General features: G+C 46.7%; 1 pseudogene across 1 annotated transcript; it reads left to right on the top strand.

The window, feature by feature from the left end:
- Nucleotides 1-504: 504 nt before the first annotated feature.
- Nucleotides 505-915, top strand: LOC309823135 (large ribosomal subunit protein eL28-like; annotated as a pseudogene). The gene has a single exon. The product of its transcript is annotated as a large ribosomal subunit protein eL28-like (transcript).
- The last annotated feature ends 20668 nt before the right edge of the window (nucleotides 916-21583 follow it).

Below are 21583 nucleotides of genomic sequence, written 5' to 3'. Positions count from 1 at the left end.
CAGCCATTTTTACAGACAAGGAAATAGACACTAACATTAAAGACAGGATTCCCTTAACGCCCAAAAAGCGGTCTCCTGAAAATGCCAAGGAATTCGCACTACACACGCCCACAGCCATCTTCTCCGAAGCTGCTGGTTGATGGCCTGAGTGACTAAGGAATGCCGACCACGGCTGCAGCGGAAAAAGTGCCCACTGTGGGCACTGTGGGGATGGAATGAGGCCAAAGCACCCTTCTTGAAGGACAATGAAACACCTCTGCCCTGTCCTGACCCTCTTGCTTACCTGCCCCGTGAAAGGTTCCCATACAAGTTTCTGAGGAAGGCCTGGAACCACCCCTCAGCACCAGCTTTCCATGGGAACTACTGGGGGCTTCGATGGGAGGCCGGGAAAGAAGCAACGACTGCACTAGAAGCAGAGCGCAAACACAGCGCAAACCAAACCCCAGAGAGGCCCCGCCCCCCGCCTGCCTCTTTCCAGCCTCCGCAACCAGAGGAGCTGCCGCCATGTCCGCGCGCCTGCAATGGCTGGTCGTCCGGAACTGCTCCACCTTCTTGATCAAGAGGAACAAGGAGACGTACAGCACCAAACCCAGTAACCTAAAGGCCCGCAACTCCTTCCGCCACAACGGGCCCATTCACCGCAAGACTGTGGGTGTGCAGCCGGCGGATAGCAAATGGGTCATGGTAGCGATGAAGCGGTGATGCGGCCCGCGAAAGCCGGCCACCTATGTGCGGACCACCATCAACAAGAACGCCCGGGCCACACGCAGCAGCATCCGGCACGTGATCCAAAAGAACAAGCACCGCACAGATTGGAGCCTGGCCGACCCCTGGAGAGCCAGTGCCATCCTGCGCTGCCAGAAGCCTGTGACGGTGAAGAGGAAGCAGACCTGCCCACCAAGAGCTCCTGGGTGACCCCCTTCCCCAAAGCAATAAAGATGTCAGCCGATTTTTCTCAAATAAAAATAAATTTAAAAAATTAAAAAACCAAGAGAGAGTTGGAGGATCACAACGGAGAAGAAGAAACACTGGACAGCCATTCACTGGTGACAAACCATCCCTCTGCATAGCCTGGAAATGCCTGTGAACGTCTGTGGTACTCGCCCCACTTCGCAAAGTGACTGTTGTCAACAGTGATGCCCTCATGAATAAGAAGTCTAAAAATGAGTAAGTAAGTACACCAGATCGGCCGTGACCACCTCAGGGAGCACCCTCCCTTAAGTCGCACGGCTAAGACTTGAACTTGGAGCTGCCTGGGTCTAAATCCCACAGTCTCCTCTAGAAGGACAAGGTGCCATTCCTGTGGGCTAGACACCTTGCTGGGCACCAAGGATTAGCCCCGTGTACCCACTGCACGGCCACATTACACACTATACGGCCATGTTTAAAGCACTGTCAGAGAAATATCTGGTTCTCACAGATGCATTGGGATAGATCACATGATCTAAAATCGAAGGTAACTGAGGCTCAGGAATGTTCTGGAACTTGCTTAAGATCACAGGGCTAATGTGTGACTCAAACACAGGTCTTTGTTTTCTTACACCAAAAACAAAGTTGGTGATGGTACTGCTGAAATGATAGCATCTGAAGCCCGTATCCTCAGGGCTCTGGGGTCTCCAACCAGATTCTCAGGTGCCTTCCAAAGTCACAGACGGGCAGCTAATGCTACCAATTACCACACCATGAAATAATAACAGTTTCTCACCTGTGTATAGGGCTTGCTAAAGACTTTCACATCAATTATCTCCTGCTCACCAGCAGAAGTGAAGGAAGGAACAAGACAGGAGCTTTAGAGCTGAGAGTCTGATTCTCGCTGTACCACTTAAGCACCCCAGGGGAAGTTCCTTCACCCCTGAACTTTTACAAGATTGATCCTGCCCACCCATCTCTTGGATGGCAATTGTGAGCTAAGTAATAAAAAACAACCGTGAAATGCATTCGCCACATAAAAAGTGCTACAAAGGCTACGAAACGCTAATGGGTTCTATGAGATGGGCTGTGATAGGGCAGGTTTAAGACGGAAAGAAAAAACACCAGGATCTACCCGGTAAGGGATCTAATGCTGGCAGCCTGAAAACTTTTAGGAAAGCAAAAATAAGTAAAAATAAAAGGGGAATGAGGGTGGGGGCCGCCACAGGCAAAGAACCTTAAAGTTATCGTGCAGAAGCTTGGTTCCGGCAAACAAGCGACAGGAATAAATAGCAGAAAAAGAAAGAAACCCCCAAAGCACTCTCAGACTGAAAATGAACCTTCTTAATCACTTTGTTTTCAAAGTGCAAAGAACAAGGTTCAAGCCCAGTAACAACGATCTCCAAGTTATAGTCCCTCCCAAATTCTCCCAAGCAAAGCCCCTAGGGGTGGGGTGGGGAAGGAATGTGTCCAGCCAGGCTCAGCAGAGAGAGAATGAAAAACACCCTTGAAAAAGAGCAGGAAAGGGAGTAAGGGCCACACCCAACTCCAGCTCAGAGGACAAGGGTGTGACTGAGCACTTCCCTGGGGCCTCAGTTTCCTCACCGGCAAAAGGAGGAGTCAGGTCGCTCTGGCCACCAAGGCCCCAGCCCACAATTCTAAGGCATGAACTTGCTGCCAGCCTGTTGCTTCCACTGCCTACAAGCTTTGGTGCCGATAACATACTTTTTCCAGTCAAGGCTGATAAGCTGGCAAATAATTGGAAGGACAAGAATAGGAACTAAGCTGCCTGATAAGATTCTAACAGTAAACAACTTTTTCCCTCTCTACTCTGCTGACCTGATGCAGGCCGGTGTTTCCTGACCTGGAACATTGCAGCAGCCTCCTAAGCGGTGTCCCCGCCTCTGGCCCAGAACTGCTATCACTCTGCCACCAGAGTTCTCTGAAACACAGACCCAACGACACCCTCCTTTACTCAAAAAGTAACAAAAGCCCTCCTGTTCCCTACCCACCACCACCGCTGCCATCATCCTTAGCTCAAGCTGCCAGCCCTTTACCCTCTAATCCTCCCTGGCCAGTCTCATCTTTCTCAGTGATCTCCAAACACACCCCCCAAACACTCTTAGGCCTTAGGCCTGTGCCTGTATATCAAGGTCTCTCTGCCCAGAAAGCTCTGTCCACCATAATAACCCCTACTCACCCTTCAAAACCCAACCCAATGTCTTCTTCTCCATGAGCGTTTTTTCCTGTTCTTCCAGGTAGTCAGTCAGCCATTTCTCACGGCTCCCATTATTTCTTTGTTCATCACTCTAGTAGGGCCTTCCCATGTTCTATTGCAGTCTGTCTCCTAGGCTGGAATGAAGATCCTTGAAGACAGAGCCTTAGCTGTCTTTGTAAGATCAGTTTCCAGCATTTCTGTCTGGCATGGGGTAATCATTCAGGACCCGAATGATGTGCTGAACTGAACACAAGAGACAGAGATGCATGTGATCACACACGTAAGTGGGGTATAAGGGGGCTAAGAGTTTGGGAGTGTTCTGGCACTAGCTGGGTTTTCTGTATCAGTAAATGTTACTCATTCTAAATGAGTAAACAAGCAGTTACTAAACATCTTCAAGGTACCAGAGATGAGAGGTATTCAAAGAAGAGAAAGCCAAGGTCTTATTTACTTTGCTGGGTGCCATTCCTAGGATCTGTCTTCTCGCCCCTGAAAATATCTTACCTGTAAGTTATCAAAATGCAAATAATCCACCTGAGGTGGGTAGGTCACAGAAAGAACCTTAGTTGATCCCTCAGAGTCCTGAGCCTGAAAGCCTTCTTGGAGGAAGAGGTCTGCGTGACCTAGGGAAGGCCGGGATCCAACAGGAGCTATCTGGCTCGACTCCGGAGAACATTGTCCCAGGAGCCATGGATCAAGGGCAATGACTGAGATCAAGACCCTCCATCACTCCTCTACTTTGTTATCCTATTTCCCCAACTGCCTCTCTACGGGGTACCTCAAATCCTTATTACTCCAAGAGACTGGGGAGAAGGCAATGTTGGGGGGAGGAAGCAGATGTTTGCTAGAGAAGCTCTGTCCTCTCCAGTTAGCTTTGCAGAGCGAAGACACCCAAAGGGTAGAGGGAATGGCAGCATCTCAAGAGAGCCCGGGCTGAAGCAGCACCAGTATGGAAGTGAAAAGCCTGCTTGCCCAGGGAAACCCTGGATTATGGTCCTGCTGGGGCCCAAGGAATGGGTACTGAGTTAAATTCTGAGGAAGAACATTGCAAGACAGGGGTGACTTTGTGAAATAAAATTCATATTTCATGGCAAAGCAAGAAAATTTAAACATAAAAATGCTTCCCTGCCCTTTGGCCCCCTGTCTCCCGGCACTGCGCATCGAGTGTCTGCATTACCGAGTGTCTGCATTAGGATTCGACCAGACCTCCCCCAGGGGCAGGAATACCTGCTCAACCGTCAAGAGCAACACGCTCCTAGCATCAACCAGACAACGCCTTAATAACATTCCTTCTTGATGTTGCAGGGGTCACATGACCCACCAGGATGATGCTTAGATCTGCATTAAGTAAACTGTTGATAATATCAATACATCACGTGATGTACAGCCCTCTGTCTCAAAAAGCTTATATAACCATGCCTTGACTTCTAACAGGCGGAACAGTTCTCAGAGTGTTCTGAGATGCTCTTCCCGGGTTATAATGCTCAAATTTGGATCGAATAAAATTTTCCAGTTCTTTTTTAGATCGACTGATTAATTTTCATCGACAATTTCCACTTTTCCTTCTGTGGGCAGAGAGAGAGCGGTGAAGATCACGGAAAGGTTCTAAACTCGCCATTTCACTTAGTAGTTGTGTAACCTTATTTAACCAAACTCATTTTCTCATCTGCAAAATGAGATTGATAATCATAAAACCTACTTTAATAAGTCAGTATGAGAATTACATAAGTACACGGTAAGTACTCAAATTGTTTAAATTATGTTATTATTATTAAGAAAGAAGGATCGAAAGATAAACATTTTCTAGCCTCAATTTTGTGGTTTACCTGCTTCCAAGCATGAATCCCATTAACCCCCTGGCCACCCACCCACCCTATTTGTAGAAAGTCAGGAGAGGTGAGGTCCTCACCAATGCATCAGTGTCCTTCCCCATTTCTATGACTCGCATCAAGAAGGCACTGCCATTTTCTCCACACATCCAAGCCATCTAGAGCAGACTCCCACATCACGATTCCGTTCCTTCTTCCCTTCCCCACCTCTGCTCCACACACACCTTCAAGCCCATGGATTTCCACCCAGATAAGCTTCCTGCATGCATCACAACTTTACCTCCCCTTTCCTCGCCTCGGTTTCTTCCAGCTGGGTGCTGCCTTCCAATGCCATTATCCAGGAAAAGTCCCCACCTAGCAATGCAGACGCTGAGCTAGGACTCCTAATTACTGCCCAGGGTCAAAGTCTCAGCTCCACTCAACCACTTACTAAATATGTTACTCTTCTTCCTGGGCTTAGCATCCCAATACCTAATCCCACAGATGCTTCCAGAGCCCTTGCCCAGCCTTGTTTTCGTGCAAATCTCTAGAGAAGCCTTTAATGGCCTCTAGAGCCCACAAGATAAATTTAAATCTACTTAGCAAAGAATGAAAGTCCTCCCTTTTCCCATTTCCCACCACCCTGTTCATGCTGGCCATGCAAAAACCAGCCTCAACCACCATGCTCCTTCCCTACATCTGTCTGTATATGCCTAACAGGTTCAGCCCTTACCTGTTGTTCTTCCACTTGGGCGATTCCTATATAACCCTAAAGATTCTCTTCAGACACTGCTCCCTCTGGTAGCTTCCCTGAGGTGGAACGACATCAGTGCAGCAGAAACATAGCCCTCAAACAGCACCACACACACACACACACACAGGTGCTCCCCAAGAACAGGGACCGTGTCCTCCTCATCTTTGCACTCCCAGGGATAGCCAGCTCCTGCTTCACAGAAGGGAGGCTCCAGAACCTGTGTGCTTCCTCCACTGCTCCTCTCCGTTCTGTGTAGAAACAGCAGCGTGCTCCGTCCTCTGGTTTTATTATGTTACCCGGCATTTTCTATCTCGCTGCCCATTTTCCATTTAATGCAGCAAATCTCTGAGCTAAGGGATCCTCCCAGTCCTCATGAGTTACATTCTGCCCTTGGCCAAACCCCCCTCAAAAAAAAAACCCACCATCATTCCAGCATCTTCAGCCATAGTTCTGAAATCAAATTCAATTTGACCTTCCCTTTCCTAATTAACCCATGCTAGCTCCACAGCAGGGTAAAGTCAAATATTAACATCAAGAGGCAAAGTTCTAGGCTGTCATTTTGAGCACATTTCTAATTAGGTCTGTGACCTTGGGCAAGAGGTAAAGTCGAGATGACAGGATCACCAGGCCCAATTCTCAGGGGACTTTTGAGACTCAAATGGAATAGCTGATGGAAAACTTTTATAAAGTGCAAAGCACCGTACATTCATAAAGGATATGATCAACAAATTTTATCAACTCTTAACCCTCAAGGGTAAGACGTACCATTATCAACTTAGAACGAAGCGCTGCTCAACTATGACACATCTGTGATCATAAGACAACCCAATTTCAGTGATATTAAAATGGGAAAAAGTGTACTTTTTATATGCCTCAATACATACAATGTACAATATATATGCCTCAATAAAATAAGGAACCTGCCGTAAAATACTCATCTTTGCCAATGGCACATAACAGACACTCAGTAATACACGTGGGGTAAATGAGCAACACCCCACCGATAATATTCTTAGGCCAGATTATGGCCTCTCTCACTGGAATGGGCAGCAGAAGGCCTCCCAATGCCAGTTCCTCTCCTCTCACTCATGTCCCAGCCTGCTCAGAACCCTCAAATGATCAAGTCATATCCATGCCTGGCATTTTTAAGGACCTTCATAATGAAGCCTCCTTTCCCATCTCCCACTGCCTGGAACTGACTGTCCACTGGCATATGTCACTCGAAGAAGGGTCCTACTCAGTCTGTCCCAATCATAGTAACCAGCTCCACAGCTGTTTCTCCTCCTTCTGTCAATCCCCAAAGCCGGCTCTAGGCCTGCCCGCTGCTTACAAGGAGCATGACCCTGGGCAGCTGCCTGACCCAAAGGCCCCAGGCGTGCACCCCTACCATTCAGACAGCTAACCCCGGCTACCTATCTCGCATCTAGAGTCTACACTCTAGACTCTGTAGGCCTGGGTGTTGGTGTTGGGAGACTGCCTTGCAAAAATTAAATGCAAGATACACGTTCTTGCACCTAGAGACTGTCACACAGAGTGAAGTAAGTCAGAAAGAGAAAAACAAATACTGTATATTAACGCATATATGTGGAACCTAGAAAAATGGTACAGGTGAACCGGTTTGCAGGGCAGAAATTGAGACAGATGTAGAGAACAAACGTATGGACACCAAGGGGGGAAAGCCGCGGAGGGGTGGAGGTGGTGGTGTGATGAATTGGGCAATTGGGATGGACATGTATACACTGATGTGTATAAAATGGATGACTAATAAGAACCTGCTGTATATTAAAAAAATAAAAATAAAGTGTATTCTTATACTGAGATAAAAAAAAAAATACACATTCTTCCTTTTGACTGAGCCTGGTGCAGGCAGAGACCCTGAAAGGAAGAAGGCTGGTCATGGGGTACAGAGAACCCTACTGGAAGGTCTGGCCTCCCACCGGCTACCATCATTCACTGTAGGCTTTAGAACTGGCACCCATCTTCTCTGGGCTTTTATTTATGTTTCCCTATCCGTAAGGGCAGGGAGGGTGAGGATGCAGGGGAGAGGAGAGTGTTAGCTGCTTTCTCTCCTTCCGCTTAAAGGCTTTCTTAAAATGCTCTTGTGCTGGGGGAGGAAAGCCATTGCCAAGTCAGTAACACCTTCGTGAGAATGAGTTTTATTGGTAAGCAAGCATTAGAAAAGGGGGAGGAGGTGGAAAGAGAGACGGGATTGGACACAAGGTTAAGCGAGTCTGGTCCTAGAAAAGCAGCTCAAACGTGAACCTACATTTTTGCATTTTGTGTTGAGGGCCAGCAGACATTGGATCACTGGGAAGGGAAGGGAAGCCACAAAGCTCTTTCAGCCCCCCCAGCACCTCAAAGTCCCAAAGACACCCCTCAGGCCCAATTCCACTGATTATCTCATCTCCTGTACCCATGCCTCCCAACCCTGTGCTCCCAGCACAGTAACAGTTAGAGCTCCATCCCCACTCTCCACATTTTGAAGCCTGGCTGGCTTCAGAAAACCCCCCATCCTTCCAAAGCCTCTGATGCTTCCTGAGGGACGAGGAAACCAAACTCTTCTCCGAGCCCCTTGAAATTTTACCCTTGCCTTTTCCCCAGCACTTAGCACCTTCAACCTTGGGTCACGTCTGGTTCCTCGGATTTGACTGTACGCTCCCTGAGGGCAGAGTAAGGGCCCTAAATGCATCTGACCCAACAACCCGGCATGGCGCGGTCTCACAGTGGGCGCTGGAAAACTGCTTGGAGAAAAGGAACTAGGAGTCGGGAGCCATTTATTTTAATTATGGCTCAGCCTCTAGTGAGCGACTTTGGGGAGCCTCTCCTCCTCTCTGGGCCTCAGTTGCCCCAACTGGAAAATGGGGGAACTTGATATGAGGGCTCCTAGGCCCCTTCCACTGTGACAACTGTGATTCCGCGAAAGCTCGGAGCTGCTGGGTGTGGCCCCGCCCCCTGGGAGCCCTGAAAAGCCCGGGCAGGGGGCGCGCAGGGAAGGCCTCCACCCGCGCCCAGCCCCCGGTCGACGCTTCCCAAAAAACACGGGGTCCCCCTCCCCCACGCGTGCACCCCATGATTACGCTGCGGCCGACACTTCCGCACCGCGGGCCCTGCGGCCCGGCCCGGCCCGGGCGCGCGCTCGGCGCCCCGCGCTCCTGCCACCCCGGAGGCGCTCGCGCTCGGGGAGGGCTGGGGGTTCCCGAGGCGCCCGCGGGCGGAGAGTGGGGGGAAGGAAGGAGGATTTGCAACAAATACCTCGGGGAGGAGGCGGCCGGGGCAGCGGCGGCGGCGGCGGCGGCTGGAGGCGGAGGCAGCGGAGAAGGAGGAGGTGCCCAGGCACTCCCCCTCCCATTGTCCCCAGGCCCGGCCCCGCGCCCCGCACCGCGCCCCGCGCCCCCGGCCGCGCAGCCAGCCCTTACCTTGCAGCGCCTGGCTCTCCCCCGCTCGCTAAAGCTACTTATCCCAGGAAAGCTCGCACGGGGCCCGGGAGCGAACCCACAGACAAAAAGTGAAACTTCGGCAGGGCTGGAGCGGCTGCTGGTTGGTGCCTTTCCCCCTCCTTCCTCCCCACCGTCCCCACCCCCTCCCCTCGGTCTCCCGTGCGGTGCCCTGAGAGCTGGAGGCTGACGTCAGGGGCCTGAATTCCTGACTTTGCCTGCACGCATTTGTCCATGTAAGGTATGGGAAGGCGGGTGCCCGCGGGGCCGCCGCGCCGCGCTGCGCTCGCCGCCGGGGGAGGGGGCGCCCGCCGCGGGCCGTGGCCTTGCCCCAAGGTGGGCGCGCTGACGACAGTTGATTTCCTGGGAGGAAGGGAAGACGCGGGGATGCGGGGAGACTGCAAAGGAGGAAGGGAAAGGGAGCTGTGGAGGTTTTGCCTGCACTGGAGGAAGAGGAAGGAGACGTAGAAGGAGGAAGCGGCCGGGGCGAGGGGCTGCCGGAAAAATGGGGGAACCTTCGTCCACTGTTAGGGCACCAGATTAGGGGGCTGAATCTGAGCAGACGAGATCCTGCCGTGGAATCCCCTTCAGAGATCTTCCTCGTGAGCCCCGCCCCGGATTCCCAGCGAGGTTCAGAGCTGGCCCAGACCAACTTCCAACCCGTCCACTTCACACATGGGAAAACTGGAGCTCTCGGAAGAGAAATGACTCCTGCAAGGTCATGCCCGCCACAGATCCAGGCGCGGGACCCGGATGCTCGGCCTCCCAGCTGTGTTCCTGTCTCCAGGCAGAGCCCTGACTCCCTCCTTCCCGCGGAGCAGTGAACCAGGCTAGATGTCAGCGGACAGCGAGGATACCCTGGGAAGAGATTCAGAGCTTCCCTGGGCCCCGGAGGGAGTCAGTTCCTGGAATGTTCTAATTGCCAGTGAGCCCTGGATAGCCATGCCTATCAGTTGCTTCAAGGCAACTCCCTCTATCCGGTGCTCAAATAAACGAAACCCTGGAGTTCACTTCACAGCCCTGCCGGAAGCCCAGAAAGCTTATTCTGTGCTTACAGCTTCAAAAACAATCTGCGAACTGGGTGAAAGGCAAGCCTGTTCTTGGAAGGTTTGAGTGGGACTTTTTTTCCTCAGACGGTTGTATATGTGAGCAACCAGGGGACCCACCAATAACTGTGTCAGGGGGTTAAAATGTTCAGCTGACATTGCCTGGAAGACACTCCAAGGCTGGAGACTGTTTCCTTGTATTTCTAATCCTACTGATGTCCTCACCTCAGCACATCATAAAAGCACTTTCTCACTGGTTTATTAGATCTTGTTAGGACAAATTATAGTCCATCGTTTACATCTGAGGTAAAAAGTCAGGTTAAATGACTTACCCAACACAAAATAAGCAACAGAGCAAGCACCTGAACCCCCCTCCCCCCCGCCAGGTCACCTGACTAATCCCGTGATTTTTCCACCCAACAAGGAGGCCCTGACCTCCTAATTTCTGTTAATGAATGTTGAGAGTACACCGTGAGTTACTAATTCATGAAACCTCCAAAACTTGGTTCTTTGGGGATTTGGTGGGATTCTTTTTGACCAAGAATTAAACGGAGAAACACATTTCTGCACTTACCATTTATCGAGCATCTTCTTAGTGCAAAGTCTTTGAATCCAGACATTCTTGGGTCCAAATTACTCCATCTCTCTTGCTATCAGTTTCTCATCTACTCATACAAAAAATATGAAGATAGTAGTAGAGGTAAGGCCAAGGGTACCTATTCCATGCAATAATGAAATATTTTTGTCTTTGCAACTAATGTAGTTTGAAATAGGAAACGTGAGCTCTTAAAGAGATTTTATTCTGGGGCTTTAAAAAGATCCTTCTGTTACACCACAATTCACTTACTCTGTTCTCAACATTTCAGCAAACCCACATTCTGAGTGCTATTGTTTAACATGAAAAACTCCTGGTATCACACCAACTAAGAATAGATTCACCCATTCCCCATTGGACATAATGGGACTTGACCAGTGCTGCTTTTTTTTTTCTTCCCGAGTAACCCACTCATAAAGAATAATAGGGTTCTAATGAGGATTAATAAGATTTAATAACGTATAATTAGCATTCATTTCCTTCATTATGCACATTGTAAGAGTGCGGTGTTAGGGCTTCCGTGGTGGCACAGTGGTTGAGAATCTGTCTGCCAATGCAGGGGATACAGGTTCGAGCCCTGGTCTGGGAAGATCCCACATGCCGCGGAGCAACTAGCCCTGTGAGCCACAATTACTGAGCCTGCGCATCTGGAGCCTGTACTCCGCAACAAGAGAGGCAGTGATAGTGAGAGGCCCGCGCACCGCGGTGAGGAGTGGCCCCCACTTGCTGCAACTAGAGAAAGCCCTCGCACAGAAACGAAGAGCCAACACAGCCATAAATAAATAAATAATTTTTTTTTAAAAAAAGGCAAAATTCCTTTAAAAAAAATTTAGAAAAAAAGAGTGCAGTGTTAGATCCAGAAATGCTCCTAATTATGTTAAAACTGTTGTATGAGTGTGTTGGGGAAGATCCTATGTCTCTCCTCCTGAAATATTTATGAATTGCTCAGGTGGGCCTAGAGTTAGCACAAGCATTATATAAAGTTAATCACAAAAGATCATTTCTGCTCAGGAGGCACTCACCAGGAGTGTAAGAGGCAAAGTCATAAATTGGATGCTTGGGCGAACCGCATGCAGTGTTGTCATCAGCGCAAACCCAAATCAAAAGCCTCCTCATTTGCTGATCTGGTTTCTTTTGTATTCACACTTTTCTCAACAACCCTATTAAAACCTGCTGCGTGCAGGGACTTGGGAAAGAAGGGAAGGCTGTGTAAATCTGCAGACTCAATGCTAGAGAAATACAGGTTTACCAATTCAGAGACTAAAAGAAGCAGGGAATTTCAGGTGGGGCGGAGGGCATGTGACTGGAGGATTGCCAGTGATGACACCAAAGACTGAACAACACTAGGCTGTGTTCCCACCATTTGCTTGCATCCATGACAATCCCGTTCCCCAAGGCCTTTGTGTAGCTCTTGTCAGTCCTTTCTCTGTCCTCATATATGCCCAGCAATATTCTAAGGATTTTTCATCTGCATTTCACTTAACCCTCAGAAAACCCTTCTGAGGTTGGCATTATTATTTTCTCTAGCCCAAGGAGGTTAAGTAGCCTGCTCTTAACACAGAGCTAGTACCCGGTTAAACTGAGACGCCCCACTGAGCCCAGGCAGCCTGACTCTTCCCTTACCCACTGCTGAGTGGCCATCTGGTCTCACATTGAACATTCCAATGTGCAGAACTCATAATCTGCCTATGGCTGACCAAGAGGAAAAGATATGAAGAGGCTACTGGAGAAATAATAAGAACAGGGACACTGAAGATGGAAGGTAAATACCAACCCTATGTGGCCTCTCCCCAGCCTGAAACCCATCAGGCCCAACTCCTCAGTGTAGTTTGCATAGCTCTTCAGCCTCGTGTCTGCCAATCCTGAACCCTCCAGCCAATTGGAGGTCTGGTGGTTTCTCAAACACCTTAACTGACCCTGCTTCTCTGCCTTTATACGGGTTCTTCTTTCTCCCGGGCACTCTCTTTCTTCTCCGTACACCTGGCAACCCTTACCTAGCTTCTTCAGACTCGCCTTAAATATCACGTCCTCTGAGAGGCCTTTTTGCCCCTCCCGCCACCTCCAGTGGATGCATTGCCCCTACAGAGTGATGGGAGCACTGTGCTTACCCTCAGTCCCTGCGACTCTGCATGATGTCACTGGTCACCTTGTCTTTCTCAGCTACTGGGCTGAGAGTGCAATTTGTCTCTGAGTCTCTGACAAAGTGCCTGCCGTTGTCAATGTAGGCATTCAACTGTTGTGTTCTGTTTTTTTCCTTCTTGTTCCTGGTCAAAGGAAGAGGAAGATGCAGAAGGTAAAAGGCCTGGGCATTTAAATAAAATCAGATAACTTCCTCAAGAGATGAAGACTGGATGTAAGCAGACCAATGGGAAGGAAGAGGAAGAATCAACAGAGCCTGGCCACTTGGAAACAGAAGCAGGATGGGCATGGGGAGGCAAAGGAGAGGAAGGTTTGTAGTCCTTTGCTTGTCCTAAAACTGCTCTGTAACCTCATGGCAAGTCACTTCCTCTTTGGCCTCGGTTTCTTCATCCACACAGTTAGGATCTCAGACTTTATGCTCTCCAACACTCTCTTCAATTTGAGGCTACTTTCAGCCTGTTGACCAAATTCATCTTCCCAGAGCATAGCATGCCGCATTATACTCTGAACTTGTAAAGGTTCCATGATATCAACCACATTAAGTCCAAACTCCTCAGCTGCCCCTCCCTGGTTCCATGATCAGCTTTTTCCAACTGTAGACTGTACGTCCAACCCTCCACCATCACCACACACACACACACACACACACACACACACACACACACACACACACACACACACACACACACACACACCTTCCTTCACTTCCTGCCTCAGGACTTTTTCTCATCTAGTTCCGTCTTCTCAAAATACTTTCCCAGGCCCACCTCCATGAATGCAGATTTTACCTGTCTTGCCAGCATCCTCTACTGATGTGAAAATAATTTCTCTATCTTCTGAACAAGGCACGCACTGGATTGTCCCATTGCACTGTAATTTTTCCGAAGTGTGTTTGATCTGCTCCTGTCAAACATACAGCTCTTCACGGTGGGCTCCATATCTCCTTCATTTCTCCTCCCCAGCAGCCATTGGCAACACCTGGGACTTAACGATCCAATGTTATCCAGTGAGGGAGTGAATGCAAGAATCCTTCATCTTGGCTAGAGAAGCAACACAGTTGTTATCGTCTCTCTGGAAGACTGGTCATGTTATCTTAGACCATGACTCTGGGCAGGTACCAGGAGGGATGAGGGAGAGGGGGAGGATTTAATATTTGTTGTTTTTTACAATGTGCCCTGTGTGCGAGATTCTACAGAAACCGTGCACCTCAGATTGGGGCTTGAATCCACAAGGCTGGGACTCAAACCCAGCTGAAACCCACAGTCTTCCAAATGAGATCACACACCTGGTTTCAGGATTTAGTGAAGCTCAGGTTCTTGATGTCTCATCACAGAAAGAATTCAGTGAGAGACAAAGTGATAGGTAACAAATTGATTTATTTAGAGAGAAACACTCCACAGACAGAGTGTGGGCCATCTCAGAAGGTGAGAAAAGCACCAGGGTATGGGGTTGTCAGTTTTTACAGGGGTGGGTAATTTCATAGGCTAATGAGTGGGAGAAGTATTCCAGCCATTTCAGGAAGGGGTGGGGATTTCCAGGAATTGGGCCACCACCCACTTTTTTTTTATTAATTTATTTATTTATTTATTTATTTTTGGCTGGGTTGGGCTTTCTCTAGTTGCGGCAGACGGGGGCTACTCTTAGTTGCGGTGCGTGGGCTTCTCATTGCAGTGGCTTCTCTTGCGGAGCACGGGCTCCAGGCTCACAGGCTTCAGCAGTTGTGGCTCGCAGGCTCAGTAGTTGTGGCACATGGGCTCTAGAGCGCAGGCTCAGTAGTTGTGGCGCACGGGCTTAGTTGCTCCACGGCATGTGGGATCTTCCTGGACCAGGGCTTGAACCCATGTCCTCTGCATTGGCAGGTGGATTCTTAACCACTGCGCAACCAGGGAAGCCCCGCACCACCCACTTCTTGATCCTTATGGTCAGTCTTGGGACTGTCATGGAGCCTATGGGTGTGTCATTTAGCTTGCTGATGTGTTACAGTGAGCTTATACTGAGGCTCAAGATCTAATGGAAATCGACTTGTCCTACATCTTGGACCCATTTTGTTCAAATCAGCTTACGTTATGTCCTCGAGCTATGTCATTCTTTCCAAAGTTGTGCCCTGCCCCCTTCCCTCCCGTTTCACTAGGTCTTGTCACATTTAGCATATATCAATTTTACAAATTATCTAAGGATATAGTTCTGCTCTGGGAGTAGACATAGAATTAAAGCAATGGTTGCTTTTCAACTTTATATCAAATAAATTCTTTAAAAAAATACTCAAGGTTAACTTTTTCCAGGAAGAATTAAGCACAAGTGACAGTTTAAATATTTGATGTGTCCTGCTCTATAGCTGAGCTTAATTCTCTTCTCAAGACTATTGTACCAGCCTGTGATGCAAACAAGACCTCTGACCATATCAGATAAGCATCAGCGTTTTGTAAAGAGATGAAAACTTGGTAAACAATAGTGGTAGGCTTTTATTAAATGCAGTATTAAAGATAATGAAGTCTATTACAAAAGGTCTGTTTACTCTCTATTCTTCACATCTCATTGTACAATGGGAAAAAATTATCTCCGTGTAAAAAAGGAATAGATTATCAGACTTCCTAAATGAATATTTTCTCCCTGTTTTGAGAGGGAGAAAAGACTTGGATTTTTCTTGAGGGGAAAATGGTATCACAAGCTACTTTCTTTATTGGTTTTGAGAAATCAAGCCAATGTAGACTAATGATAGTTTGTATCTGCCCATGAATTTCTGCACAATTTTACCCAGCTTTGCAGCCCAGTTTTCAGCCAGAGGCTGTAATCATTGTTTGCATTTTATCAGATCGCAGGAACAGCTTATCTGAATGCAGTCTGGCCCATCCCAACTCACCCTTGCACAAGTCTGCTGACTTTTGACCTCAGGTAAGCCCAGAACATAGGAGAGCTGTGACCACACCTGGAAGCCAGTGAAACTTCAAAGGTCAGTCAGTCTAGTCTGACAGGGGGCCAGTCTGTGGTAGTAGAAATGTTGATGGATGGAGCTTTAATCCCTCTTGGGTCCACTACCAATGAAAAGTTTCACAGAGACTCAAACACAAAGGGAGACAAGTTATGCCACCTTTTTATTTTAACAAGTATATAATATGCACTTGCTAACTGTACTAGACCTAGGAATAGTGTTGAGAAAATAGACACAATGCCAGTTCTACATGTTAAAACAAAGATAAAACAGGATAGCAACTCCAAGGGAAGGAGTAGGTGATATAGCTCGGCTGAGATCTCCCAGTGGACCCCTGGATGGACTGGACCTGCTACGTCAGCCAGGAGCCTCTTTTGATAGTGTTGGAGCAGGCTAGGATGAGCCCGGAGACACCCCCCAGGGCCTGTTGAAGGAACACAAACATGGAGCACACATCTTTGTCCTCACAAAACAGCAAGAGGTAGAAACTAATGTCCAGAGGTTTGATGTCTGCAGCCTCGGTCTTGGTGGCCTCTCTGCTTCCTTTAGGAAGCTGTGTAGAGCGGTGTGACTTCTGAAGAGGGTCTGCTCGTTCTTGATGATGTGCGTATCTGGGGGTATGCTTTAGGATGCAGTTTGCCTCATTCGTGGCTGTGATACACGGCCTCACCCACTCTTAGGGAATCACAGCAGATATCAGGGCAGGAGAGAGAATCTCTGCCCAACAGTAGGGATTTGATTAGATTTATATTTCCAGCTACAGTTTTAGGTGAATGAAAAGAGGTCCATGATATATATTTTGACAGCTTAATTGCGGTATAATTTATATACCATAAAATTCATTCATTTTAAGCATACGATGATTTTACATAACTTTATGGAATTGTATAACCATCACTGCACTCTAATAGTAGAACAGTTTCATCAGCCCCCAAAGAAACCTTGCACCCATTTACAGTCATTCCCCACTTCTGCCTGCAGCCTCAGGCAACCACTAATCTACTTTCTGTCTCTATAGATTTGCATATTCTGGACATTTCATGTAAATGGAATCATAAATTGTGTGGCTTTGCATCTGGCTTCTTTCACTTAGCATAATGTTTTCGAGGTTCACCCATGCTGTAGCATGTATTAATGGTTTCTGTTCTTTTTTATGGCCTAATACTAACCTATTGGATGGATATACCATATTCTCTTTATTCATTATCAGTTGTTGAATATTTGGATTAGTTCAACTTTGGAGCTATTATGAATGACACTGCTATGAATGTATCATGTAAAACTCTCTGTGTGGTCATGTATTTTCATTTATTTTGAGTATACAATGTTTTAAAGTGGAAAAAAGAAGGATAGGCATATAAAGAGGAATCTGAAAGGATATGAACTTAGGTTTTCAAAGTGATTATCGTTAAATGGTAAGATGATTCCTTCTTTTTGCTTACCAAAATTTTCTTACAATAAGCTTATATTATTTTAACTTTTCCTATGTGTCTGGAATAAGACAAAGACAATATAGCGCTCATTTTTTAAGACAAAAAAAAACCCAACAAATATTTGGAAAGTTGCAGTCCCTCTTTTGACAATTGAATCTTCTCGGGAATCCTTAGCAGGTGGTTTGTAGTGAGATATTATTTTGAAATATTTAATGAGATTTTTACCCATATTTCTAACCATTAGTCCTTCACTCAACCAGTTAGCTTAAGACATTCTGTGTTAGTGCATTCCCAGAGAAAGGGTGGAATAGACCTCGAATTGAATGAGACTAGGTTTCTCCTACCTTGCAGAATAAATTTAATTTTAAGTAGAAGCTCCCAATTATAGACAATTTTCATGTTTTTATTTCTCACTCTTGAGTTGCAGACTCAAACTAGTATTCTCTATAGGTTATCCAACCTTTACTTGAGAACCCTCAAACTCAACATGGCTCTAAATTCAACTTCCTGAGTCCTCCCTACATTATACCTCCCTACTTCCAACCATCCCAGTCACAACCCTGAATCATTCCTGACATCTCTCTCCCCCCAACTCCTCTCTTCAATGAGTTGTCAAGTCTAGCAGATTCTGCCCTAAACAGTTCTCTCCCACTTGTCCCCTTGTGTGAGGTCAGGTTCTCATTACAGTGTAGTCCCATCATTGATGCATGTCGCATCCACAAATTCAGCATGAGAGCAGAGAGAGGAGAGAGGTAACCATGGAAATGCCACTGGTGGTCCTTACCACCAGGGTTCTTGTGAGCAGGAGGTGCAAGATATGAACCTGCCCTCCCACACTAGGTCTCCCAGTCTCTGCCCATCTTTCATTGTCAACTCTCCCACCTCTATGATTTTGTTGTTTAATGGTACCCATTTTTTATTCAGCATGGTCCTCAGTTAAAAGCCAGCTACTGCTTCTGGGGCTCAACCAATAAACAGCAATTAATTCCAAAGCTGGAGGAAAAACAGGCTGGGTTGGGCACCAACAGGGCACCTTCCTAAGTATTTTTCAAGGATAATTTCAAGCAAAAATTTTCACTATGTGCTTTCATTTCAATCACTAACACTAACATTAGATGGGGCTCCACTGAATGGTCACCAGGAAAATTCAAAGGCACGTTGAGTACACAATATTAGCACAATCCTACCAAAGAAACAAAAAGAATAAAAATAAATATACACCTAGAATAGTAGGTCAGCAATTCACATTTGCATCCTAAAATGATTTTTTTAAACCAAGGGGGCTTGGTGTTTTCACCTTCCATTTGAACCTTAGAAATTCCCAGTCAGGCACATGATATTTCATTTGTCAGGTTGACTCATAGATTACCCCACTACCTTAATATCTCACCTTTAGATCCTGATCCCCTCTAGTTCCAGATCACCCAGATGGCTGCAGCTGTGTAACCTGAGCCTCAGGTACCTGCAGGGCACTGAGAAGGCTCTGGCAATAAGACACAGCTTCCTTTCTGCAGGTTTTTTATTATAAGTTTTCTCTTTGCTCACACATATGGCTTAATAGACAGGAAAAGAACAAGAACCCTTCAAGATTTCCTTAGCATAAAGATAAGCAGTGTGAATGTTTTCTGGTGGTACTTGCAAATTCCAAATAGGACAGGTCACATTTTTTAGGCCCCCTGTACCATGCACAGATGAAGCACTCAACCATATAACTGAGCCCAGGGGAAGATGCCCAGGCAAGGATTCAAGAGACTTGGGTTCTAGTCCCAACTCTGCTTATAATGAATAATGAATGTGAAAGCACATTGCAGACTGTAAACACCATGCAAATGTATGAAACGATTGGTATTGGTTTCTATGATTCCTAGCACTGCTTTTCCTATCCCCACTGAACCTTTTCAACATTGTTCTCAAAGTTAGCCTCCAGTGTTCTCTCATGGTCTATTTGACCCTTAATTTGTCAACTTATTGATAACAATAGAACTACTAAACCACAGTTTGACCCAAATGCAATATATATTGAGCCTTGATTTCCCTGAATAGAATGTAGATAAGAAGACTTTCTAGGGCATCAGGCTCTTAAATGGAGGATGACTTAACTGATGCTTAAATCCTCCTTTTCTTTAAAGAGAAAAAAAGTGGTTGTGCATTGGGATGATGGCTGAGTCTCCAATTAAATTCTTTAAAGCACATGGCTTTGACATTTTAGTCCTACCTCTGATTACAGTTAGAGGATTGTGCTTGATCACCATGGCAGAGGTAGAAGAAACAGATTTGATTTTGTTTCCTTCTGTTTTATATTGACTAATGATTACAGTTCAAAAAGTGTCTAAATTGCAATATTTCCCATTGCATATTCCACACTTAATCAAAAGGAGAGTAGCATTCGTTAGGGTAAAGAATAAAGAGAATCGAGAATCCTGGGCAGTTTATCTGATCCTGTTGCTAATCCCCTGCTTACAGTTTGATTATGAGATGACAAGCTTTCATACTTAGTTTGTCCTTCTAGAGAGTGAGTGTAATGCCGGAAGCTCTCCCTGACCCAGCACCGTTTAGCTTGGTTCCTGTCTCTGGTCCCTCTTAGCCTGCCTCATCACTTGTGGGTCAGCCTTGCGTGCATATACAGGTATGTAGCCTTTAGAAATCACCAAATCCCATCCTCCACTTTAATAGGTGAGGAAACTGATCCTCTGGGCAAGATCTGTACCCGACAGAGCCCTAGGTAGCTACCCCTTCCCCCATCAGACCTCTATTTCTACTTTCTCAGAGCTAGGAAATCCCAGCCCCAACCAACAGACCTGCACAGAATGAAAACCTGAAGACACCAGGAACTGGGCCAGAAATGGACTATGACATCCAGATCTCCTCTGAGAATGGGTTTGACCCTGACCCAGGTGGATAGAGTGGAGTCAAGGATTTCCTGTGTTATAAAAGCAGATGACCACTCATTTAAGAAACGGTAACCAGAAAGTAAGACCACCATGGGGTCTGTTTAAAAGATATTGATCGTATCATGCAGGGTTCTTAGTTGTAAATTAGTTGTGAATTAGTCTCTGACAATATAAACAAAATTAATTTATTAAACTGATGTCGAGGAGCTTCCATAGCTTTGAGACTAAAGAGCAGATTCAAAGACTATATAATAAGCTATTTAATTGCTCCCATGGTGACACTCCTAAATGCCACAGCTGGCTGTGGACATTAGTGCTTGTACCCGACCCTAGGTGCTGCCTCTAGAACTGCCGCTATGCTGCATCTGGAAACTGGGGTTGGCCAGTTCTGCTCTGCTTCCTTGATCCACTCATATTAGTGCCTAGACCAGAGACATCTAATTGGCAGAGCCTATCCCGTGTGCCCTGATGGTAAGGGAGATGGAGAAATAGAGTTTCCAGCATTTTCAGTTTCTATATGGAAAACAAGCTTTGCTCCACAAAATGGGAGAGTCTCCAAATGTAGGAAGGAGGAAGGAAGAGATTCAGATGCTGAGACACAAAAAGAGTGACAGATGTCCATGACCCTATAGAAGAAGGGAAAAGAGAATATTATCCTGGAAAAACACAGGGAGAACAACCTTTGATTTGCCCAAGGAACCAGAAGAAAATGAGAAAGAAGTTTTTGGTATTCTCTGAAAAGTTAAAGGCAATGCCTTTTGCAACAAGGACATAAGTAATAAAGAGAGACTCCAATATGAAAAGACAACAGAATAACTGAAATGGGAAATGGACAAATACTTAGGAAATTTAAAAAGTGCCAATAGCAGAATTAATATCCACTTTGGGGGCAAGAACCAAGAGCAGAAATCACCCAGAAAAATCTAGCCAATGACATAGAGGATAAACTTAAGAATCTCTCCTAGATTATGGAAAAAAGCCTAAAGAGATCAAAGTAGAAAGAGAAAATCATCTATGTAAATCAGGGGCCAGAGATCCAACCTGAAAATTATTGGAAGTAAGTCCTTAGGAAGAAAACAGGACCTGGCTCGGAAACAGTCACTGGTCAGAAACACTGACTAGGGCATCAGTAGAGGAAACTTTCCCAAGCTGCGGAGGTTACCTGGGTGTGCAAGTCACAGGCGCCACACTGCATTCAAGGCAAAACCAAAGACAAGAGATTCACACGCACACACATCAGGGTGGAATGTTTGTAACACGGAGTAAAGCAAAACGACAACAACAAATCCCGTAAACGTCTGGGTGGCAAAAGGAGTTTACCTAGCAAGGAATAAAAATCACTTTAGCCTCAGGACTTCCCTGGTGACGCAGTGGTTAAGAATCCGCCTGCCGATGCAGGGGACACGGGTTCAAGCCCTGGTCCGGGA

The sequence above is a fragment of the Grampus griseus genome, assembly GCF_964374135.1.
Source record: "Grampus griseus genome assembly, chromosome: 5".
In the NCBI taxonomy this organism is placed as follows: Eukaryota; Metazoa; Chordata; class Mammalia; order Artiodactyla; family Delphinidae; genus Grampus; species Grampus griseus.
This window is presented reverse-complemented; position numbering and strand designations above follow the sequence as displayed.